The sequence below is a fragment of the Hibiscus syriacus genome, unplaced genomic scaffold (assembly GCF_006381635.1).
Source record: "Hibiscus syriacus cultivar Baekdansim isolate YM2019G1 unplaced genomic scaffold, ASM638163v2 tig00005929_pilon, whole genome shotgun sequence".
NCBI classification, from domain to species: domain Eukaryota; kingdom Viridiplantae; phylum Streptophyta; class Magnoliopsida; order Malvales; family Malvaceae; genus Hibiscus; species Hibiscus syriacus.
Genome location: NW_024062071.1, coordinates 1,286,601 through 1,295,091, shown reverse-complemented (window position 1 = coordinate 1,295,091; position 8,491 = coordinate 1,286,601). Strand labels below are relative to the sequence as shown.

Below are 8,491 nucleotides of genomic sequence, written 5' to 3'. Positions count from 1 at the left end.
CGAGTCCTCCAACATAGCTGTCGTATCGGGTATTGCAGTCAAACTTTGCGGCAGCCGCCACGTACTCATTCAATCTCTTTCTGTTTTGTTATTACGCGTCGACTTCCATCTCCATTTGCAAAAATTTCACTCTGACTCCGTCACCTTCGCAAAGTCCAAACCCTATTCTGTGCACTTCCACACCAAACACACATTCCATGTACTTCCTCGCCAATCATTCCATCCTTTCCTTTTCTTCTTTCTTGTTTTTTTTTCTTGAGTAGAACTCTATCAAAGTTCTGAAATTATGTCGAGTTGAAATTAAACAAGATTTTCAATCACACAAAACGTTTTCAACTTCAGTAATAGTTTTGTATAATCTTCATAACAAATTATGTAATTCTATAATATTTTCTTTTTCATTTTTCTAAATTATTTACTCTAGAACTGCCCATAAAAAACTAGATTATTTTAAATAATCTCATAAGGGTGGAGTCAATTGTTTCTAGAATCACTTGAAAGCCACGTCAGCAAAATTATTCCCAAGGAAAAATAACTGGAAAGCCATGCACTTGTCAAGTGACGCCGACGCGTTTATGAAGTTCGTCAACATATTATTTTGGGGAATGTTTCATAATATCTTATACGGATATATTAATGTCCTTTTCTATAAAGGATAATACAATCATTTTTTTCTCGGCAAGATTAATACAATCGCATTGATTGGTAAATATAAACGTAACACATATAATGCTGTGGAAGACAACTATTGGATAGAGTAAAATCGTAACTGATAATTTGAGAAAATAAAAATGAAGATAAAAGAGATACAAAATTTACGTGGAAAACCCCTAAATAATATAAGGTAAAAACCATGGGCAACGGTAGAAGAATTTCACTATGAGAAAATAGGAATTACAACTTCTCTCGATCTACCAAGGAGAAAACAATGATAATTCTCTCTTGATAAAAAGGAGAAAACAACTCTCAAGAAACTCTCTAAATTCTCTAGTATTGGGAGAAAGCTAGAATGATTTGGGATGATTATGAAGCTAAATGAGCTAGGGTATTTATAGTTGAAGCTTAAGGACTAATCTTATAAATACTCTAAAGTATAATGACTAAATTGTGATTATTCCATTAACTTTTTCAACAAATGATGCCACTAATTTCAACAATTTCTGCAACTTGACCACTTGTAAATTCGTTGCACCTTAAATTCAACATTCGGTGCACCACAATTTCAACAATCTCCCACTTGAAGATATTGAAGATTTGATTGGAACAATCATATCTTCACACCATTCTTTCTACCTTGTACCTTCATGTTGCTTACGTCTCTGACAAGCTACAGGAGGATCGACACCAGGTAAATTTATCAGCGTTGATCGCCTTCGTCATGAAATCTACTATGTTGTCTTTGGTATGGATCTTCTGCATATTTACCGACCATTCTTCCACATTTTCACGAATGAAATGGTATTGAACTCGTATGTTCTTTGTCCTTGAATGAAATGCTGGATTCCTTGCTAGATGCAAGGCGCTTTGACTGTCACAAAATAGAGAGACATACTCTTGATTGTGCCCAAGCTCCTCCAATAGCATCTTCAACAAAATCGTTTCTTTACTGGCTTGTGTAGCTGCTACATATTCTGCATCTGTTGTGAATGTAGCCACAATTGACTGCAATTTTAAAACCCAGTTTACAGCTCCACCAACAATTTTAAACGCATATCCTGTTGTAGATTTGCTTTTATCCAAATCCCCTGCATAGTCAGAATCAACATACCCATTGATTAGTAAATTTGATCTTCCGTAACATAATGCAACATTTTAGGTCCCTTTGATGTATCTTATGATCCTATTTACTGTATTCCAATGCTCTTTGCCTGGATTCGCCATGTACCGACTAACCACTCCCACAGTTTGTGCAATGTCTGGTCTTGTGCATATCATAGCGAACATTAAACTTCCCACTGCCGATGCATACGACACTCGAGACATCTCCATCATCTCTTCTTCACTGCTAGGACTCATATTGGAGGATAATTTGAAGTTAATAGGAATATGGGTAGAAATTGGCTTACAATCTTGCATACTGAATCATGACAAGATTTTCTTAAAGTAATTCTTTTGTGAAAGCCAAATCTTCCTATTACTTCTGTCTCGGAGAATTTGCATCCCTAGAATCTTGTTTGTTGATCCCAAGTCCTTCATTTCAAATTCCGTAGGTAGTTGTGCCTTCAATTCGTCAATATGATCTTTGTTGGGTCCTCCAACCAACATGTCATCCACATACAACAGCAATATAACAAAATCGTTATCACCATACCTCTTGAAATAAAGGCAAGGGTATGCATTAAGTCTGTTGTATCCAAGACACATAATGAAGGAATCAAATCTCTTATACCAACACCTCGGCGCCTGCTTTAGACCGTACAAAGATTTGTTCAACATGCAAACCAAGTTCTTCTTTTCTTTTTCTTCAAAACCTTCAGGCTGGAGCATGTAAATATATTCTTCAAGATTTCCATGAAAAAAAGTTGTTTTAACATCTAGCTGCTCTAGATATAAGTTTAATGCATCATACATTGCCAAAACAACTCGAACTGTTGTTAGTCGAACCACAAGAGAAAATATTTTATTGAAATCAATACCTTCTTTTTGAGCATATCCTTTGACCACCAGTCTTGCACGATACATCTTAACTTGATCGTCACCATTTCGCTTGATTTTGAAGACCATTTGTTACCAATTGGCTTCATTCCTTGTGGTAGTGACACAAGGTCCCATGTATTATTTTTATGAAGGACTTCGATTTCTTCTTGCATCACCATCATCCATAGTGAAACATCTGAGCTGTTTATTGCCTCCTGGTATGTTAAAAGGAAGTATACAATATTACCTTCTATAACATAATCTGAGTGCCAATTGGGACATCTTCTCACACGATCTGATTGACGAGTTCTTGGAGCTTCAAAACTCTCTGGTTATTGTTCATCATGTGCTGGTTATGCTTCAGAAGAATATCCTTGTTCAAACTCCTTTTCCACATGTATATGTGTAGTCTTTGACTTTTCAGCACTACCATTTTCTTTTTTTCTTTGTAGCTTATCTTCTACAAAGATAACATCCCTGCTAATGAGCACTTTGCGGGCAGTGGGATCCCACAAGCGATACCCCTTTACACCATCAGCATACCCCAAGAATTGTATTTCCTGGATTTTAGATCTAGCTTTAAAATTTCTTGGGAGTTGTACATCACGTACACAATACTTCCAAATACATGGAGGTTTGAATAATCAGCTGGTTTACAAGTCCACATCTCCATTGGTGTCTTCAGTTCTATTGCAGTTGATGGAGCTCGATTTACCAAATAAAAGGCCGTATTGACTACTTTTGTCCATAATGATTTTTCTAGGCCTGCATCCTTCAACATTGCTATTTTTTTCTAACAAGATTCTTTTCATCCGCTCTGCCACTCCATTTTGTTGAGGAGTGTTCGCCACTGTGAACTGTCTTTTGATGCATTCTTTCTTGCAAAAGTCATCAAATTTTTCGCTTGTGTATTCTCCTCCATTATCTGTTCTGAAACACTTGATCTTATTTCCATAATCAAATTTCACCCGCGCTTTAAAGTTTTTGAAAGTTGAAAACACGTCTAACTTCTTCTTAATAGGGTACACCCAATATCTCCTAGAGTAGTCATCAATAAATGAGACAAAGTATTTTGCTCTGCGTAGGGATGTAACTGTTGCTTTCCATACGTCACAGTGAACCAATTCTAAAACACTTTTGACTCTAGAATTTAACATATTGAATTTCAACCGGTGCTACTTACTTGTTATGTAATGCTCACACAAAGTAAGTGATACATTCGTTAAGCCTAGAAGTAGCTTTTGCTCCACAAGGACTTTCATTCCTTGTTCTGACATGTGTCCAAGTTTCTGATGCATAGCATTGCAGAATCTGAACTACATGAGGCAACAGAGGCTTTTGCTTCTAGCAAAGTCTCTCCCTTCAGCATGTACAAGTTTGCAACTATCTTTTCGCCTTTCAGCACCGCAAGCGCTCCACGGAACACCTTCATGATTCCTTTTCGTGTTTCAATCTTGCTTGCATTATTATCCAACAATCCGTAGGATAATAAATTTTTCTTCAAGCCTTTCACGTGTCGCACATCTCAAACAACTTTAATTGTTCCATCATACATCTTCAATTTAATGGTTCCCACGCCAACGATCTCTAAGGCATGATCATTGTAACTATACACAGATCCTCCTGAGACAGGTTCATAATGATGGAACCATTCTCTTCTTGAGGTCATGTGATATGTTGCTCCAGAATCAATGAGTCATATATTTGCATATTTCTTTCTACCTTCCACGATGGTTGACGCTTCACAACATAAAGCATCTCCATCATCTGAACTGTTTGCAGTATTGTCTTGTGGATTGGAGTTTTTATTTAGACTCCAACAATCCTTCTTCAAATGACCATTTTTTCCAAAGTTGTAGCACTTTAAAATCTTCTTGCTTCTTGACTTTGATCTACCATGTTTGTGACTACTGCTTTGTCCACGTTCCGTTGATCTCCCTCTCATCGTTGTCAACGCTTCTGCTTGTTGCAGATTTACTTGTCTGTCTTCCTTGTTCTTGCGCCAATTTTCTTCTTGTAGAACAGCAGCTGCAACGTCATCGAAGACTAGACTGGTGACATTACTGTTTTTCAAATTGATGATGAATTGATCATATGAATCAGGTAGACTTTGGAGTAGAAATTCAACATGTTCTTGTTCTCCTATTGTACATCTTAGGGATGTAAGCTGAGAAAATAAAGTGTTCAACATGTTTAAGTGCTCCGTCACTGAAATAGATTCTGGCATCCGGAGAGTGTACAATTTCCTCTTAAGGAAAATTTTATTGTGCAACGAAATGGCCTCGTACAATTTGGTGAGATGATCCTACATCTCCTTAGTTGTCTTCTTCTCCTCGATGCTTGACAATACTTCATCTGCTAATGCTAGATGAAAGTTTGCCATATCATTCCCGTCCATTTCGATCCATTTATTGTCATCTGTGAAATCTACCGGCCTTTTACTGATAGCTGCTAGACAACCGTCTTTCCTCAGGATGACTTTCATCTTCAATTTCCACAATGAGAAATTTCTCCCATTGAACTTTTAATATCAAATTTCGTTGACACAACTTCTATTACGGATAGCTCCCACTATTTCACTATCGTGAATAGTTCTCTAAAACCTTCAAAGAATGAGTAATATCTTCTTACTTTCTTATGTTGGAGGATCCACATTTTGGCAGCAACCACAAAGATAATAAGCATATATTACACACTCAAATCTGGCTATGATACCAATTGTTGCGGAAGACAGCTATCGGATAGAGCAAAATCACAACTGATAATTTGATAAAATAAAAATGAAGATAAAAGAGACACAAAATTTACGTGGAAACCCCTAAATAATATAGGGTAAAAACCACAGGCAATGGTAGAAGAATTTCACTATGAGAAAATAGGAATAACAACTTCTCTCGATCTACCAAGGAGAAAACAATGATAATTCTCTCTTGATAAAAAGGAGAAAACAACTCTAAAGAAACTCTCTAAATTCTCTAGTATTGGGAGAAATCTAGAATGATTTGGGATGATTATGAAGCTAAATGAACTAGGGTATTTATAGTTGAAGCTTAATGACTAATCTTATAAATACCCTAAAGTACAATGACTAAATTGTGATTATTTCATTTAACTTTTTCAACAAATGATGCCACTAATTTCAACAATATCTGCAGCTTGACCACTTGCAAATTCGGTGCACCACAAATTCAACATATAAATGATCATAATAAATAAAATTAATCAATATATATTCAAATTAAAATAGCTTTAAATAGAACTTAGTAAATGATCTTAGTAATAAATGAGAGTATCGTCCTTTTAAAAGATTTTAAGTTCGAATAACTGCGTTTGTAAAATATAATTTCATTTTTAATATTTGAGATATATTCTAAATAGATACTAATTGCTCTAAATTATTAAAAAAATTAAAAATAAAACTAATTTGTATAACGAAATTTAATCTAAATAATTGGATTGTACATAGAGATTTTTTTTGACTCAGCAGGGAGGTTTTTTTTGGATAAATAAAATTTTCTATTTATCCAAAAAAGGAAATTTAATCTAAAATAAATTTATAAAAAAATATATAATTTACGTACGATCAAGTTGGAACTGCATTTGTTAAAGGATCCTCTTTTGTAATAGGAAAAATAGAATTAGGGTTTTGAACTCCGACCCAAATTGGGCTCCGTTTTCTTGGACCCAGACCCTATTAAATGGGCATACGATAAAATTGATATGTGGTTCACTGATTGCAGCAAACAGTCTGGGTTTTTTTATTTTAGATTTGCTTTCTGATAATAAGATTTAGGGTAAATTACACGTAAAGATGGCAACGGATGGTTAGGGTCGAGTTTTCAGGCAACCTGATTTGACCCGAAAATATGTACCATCTACTTCAATCCGACCCGAATAATATATAACTTCTACACGACTCCGACCTAACTTAAATTTTTAGAATATAAATTCGATCCGATATAGGACTTAATTAAAAAATAAAAAAAAATTAAGAAAATTACATTATTATCTTTGGGTCGGGTTGGAGTTTTTTACCCTCCACCCGAACCATACCCGATCGAACCCGAGTTTTATTTTAAAATTTCCCCGATTAGGTGACCAATATAAAACCAAAATATAATATTAAATATGATTTTGAAAAAAATAATAATTAGGTGACAATAATCGAACAAAAGTAGTAATCAGAATACTAAATTTGTAGTTTAGCTAATTTAAGAGTCAACGATTAAAATGATGGATATTACAATTTTTACCTATGCGAAGTTGTGTTGGTTCAGATTTATCAACCAATGTCAAGATGGCCGAGTTGGTCTAAGGCGCCAGTTTCAGGTACTGGTCCGAAAGGGCATGGGTTCGAATGTCATTATTGACAGTGGTTTATATATATAAATTTCGAAGTATAATTAACTAACTATTCGTTAGTAGCCCGGGTGAGCTTCTGGTTCAGTTACATACCCCTTTTTAGCTATGTCATTCGTGTGTCGTCTTACTTGGATTCGGGTATGAAAAATGACGAGTCCGAGTAACATAGTGTATGTGTAAGAAGTCTTGATTCGAATGTTTCGAAATATGCAGGTTTATGCGGTCTGAGACAGCTCAAGGCATATTTGTTAACTTCAAGGACCTGTATTACTATAATGGGAGAATAAGCCCTCTTTTGCCGCTGCACAAATTGGCCAGGCGTTTAGAAATGAGGTATAGAACTCGTAATACATGGTACATATTGTATGTATTCCCTTTTGATCATTTCAAGTGGAAGGAATAAGGGTTATGCAGGAAGTAAAATGGCTATCATTTCAAACTTTAGATATCTCCCCGGTAAGGTCTACTGAGAGTCCGCGAATTTACGCTGGCCGAGATCGAGCATTTTGTGGATCCTGACAACAAGTCACCCGAAATTTCCCCAAGTTTCAAATTTGGAGTTCCTAATGTTCCCAAGGGAAAAACAAGTGTCTGGACAACCGGCAGAAAGTACATGCCTAGGTGAAGCAGCTTCAAAGGTTCGTTGATTTAAGTCCAGTTTAATTTCAGCCTAATTTTGCATCATGTAGTGACAATTTACTGTTTTTTCATAACTGCTCAGGGCATTGTCAACAATGAGACACTGGGGTATTTTATCGGGAGGGTGCATCTTTTTTTGACATATCTGGGGATCGACAAAGATCAATTACGTTTTAGGCAGCATCTGGCGAACGAGATGGCTCACTATCCTGCAGACTGCTGGGATGCTGAAATAGAATGCTCTTATGGCTGGATTGAGTGCGTTGGCTTCGCGGATAGATCTGCCTACGATTTGCGAGCTCATACGGTAAGCAAACAATATAACTTAAGATATTGATTAACCTAATTATACGGAATTGACTGATGTATTTCATGCATGTTTGTTATGCTCTATGATAGGATAAGAGTGGTGTTCCTCTTGCGGCGCATGAAAAATTTGCAGAGCCAAGGGAAGTGGAGGTAAGTCTCTGCTCTTATCAGTTATAATTTTTTGTATACTGTATGTTGTTGCCTAGCTGTTAAATGACTTATTTTTGATCCCGTGCTGTGATTTCAGAACCTCGTCATCGCGCCGGTTAAAAAGGAGCTGGCCTTGCATTCAAGGGTGACCAAAGAATGGTTTATGTGAAGCACTCGAAGTAAATAAAAACGAATTAGTTATAGATCGGTGCACGATGCAAACAGAGGGTTACGTTAGGATTTGGATTCTAAGGGGTTTTTTTTTTAATTTAAGATAAATTAGTGTTTTCTTTATAAATATAATTATATTTTAATATTTTAAAAAAATAAATTTAAAATCACCATATTGCGACAAATGTCACTTAGCGGAAAAAAATTAACGTCATTGATGACC

General features: G+C 35.8%; 1 pseudogene; it reads left to right on the top strand.

Annotated features, from left to right (window-relative positions):
- Positions 1 to 7,154: 7,154 nt before the first annotated feature.
- LOC120200048 lies at positions 7,155 to 8,269 on the top strand (annotated as a pseudogene).
- Positions 8,270 to 8,491: the final 222 nt, after the last annotated feature.